Here is a 1,414-nt window from a genome sequence, read left to right as displayed (position 1 = left end):
TGTACTTAATATGAGTAATATTCAAACTAAGCATAATTTAAGGAATGTGTCAAGGAAAGTCTAGCTAATCAGACTATTTTATATTTTTTATTATTTCTTTAGATATACTAATGTCTTATTTTGTGTATAAGGTTAAGGCCATAAAAGTGGTTAAAAAACTATCCTAGCTAACACTATAATTTATTTTTACTTAATTTCTTGGAAATTGTTATGGAATGTGTCAATGCTGTTGTAATGAAATGTTTCTTCTAATTATGTTTATTAAATAATTTAAAAAAGAAAAAAAAATTATTGAGAATTTCATGCATCCATAGAAGGTGTTTTGATCAAATCTAGGCCCACTCTCTCCCTTCCAACTCCTCCATATCTCTCACCACTTTTTTCTGATAACTTCATGTACACTTTTTTTTAATGGGATTTTTTTGCTACTCTAACATTCCCCCCACTGAAGAAGTAACCCTAAAATCTTTTAAGGATTAGATAATAGCTCCCAAATACTTTAGACATTTTTGACCTTTGTAATGGGGTATGTTGCTAAAAGACCCAAGGACATTTTGACTTTTAGCCAAGAAACTGGCTTCTTTTCTTTGGGGTTTTTTTACCCTAACTGCCTAGCAAGTTACCACCTCCTATTCTTATTACACTATCCTCTGAAGAGGTTACCCAACATGTGGATAGGGAATTGGGATGTTGACCGCTCTGGCTTCTTGCATGCTGAACAGGGATGCAGGGTGAGGCAACTGGGGTACCCCTTCAGTGGGTCTATCTAAAAGACTCCCAAGTTGCATAACTTTTATCTGTAGGGGGAAAAGAAAGTCTTTGGTGAATAGAGGATGTGAAGGAGAAGTAAAGGCAAGAGTAATCAGCATTACAAGTTCTAGACAGGGAACTAGAAAAAAGTCAAACAGGGAAAATTTCAAAAGTTCATATGAGAGTCCATTGGCATTTCTTGACAAGAGCTTCCAGAAGCATCCCTCTATTGGGTTCCTCATCATTTTTCTTTTGTCTTCCAAGCCTGGACTCGAGAGTAATGGATTTAGGGTTTGCTTTCAGACACTTTGATAACGGTTGGAGTGGTTAGAATCAGTGTCAGTTCCCTCTCATAGGCTTCTAGATAGGGGGAGAAAACAAACTTAGCCCTCATTTTAGAACAATAGCAGGTGTGTCTCTTAGCTACAGATGGGCACTATAGTATTGCAGACCAAGATTTGAAATCTTACATCTGAGCAGCACTTTCTGATTAGGAACAAAATCATCAATGAGAAATAATTTTCTAAATAAATTTTTTTATGGATTTAAACCTAATGCCTGGGAAGTGTAATCCCTTGAATTCTTAAAGAAATACATTGAGCACTTTGCTCTTTGGTTACACTTTCTTTTTGAGTGTTTAAAGATCATACAGTTGGTCCATATA

The sequence above is a fragment of the Nannospalax galili genome, unplaced genomic scaffold (assembly GCF_000622305.1).
Source record: "Nannospalax galili isolate Female #2095 unplaced genomic scaffold, S.galili_v1.0 scaffold379, whole genome shotgun sequence".
NCBI lineage: Eukaryota > Metazoa > Chordata > Mammalia > Rodentia > Spalacidae > Nannospalax > Nannospalax galili.
The sequence above is the reverse complement of the archived record's forward strand: the minus strand, read 5'-3'. Positions refer to the sequence as shown.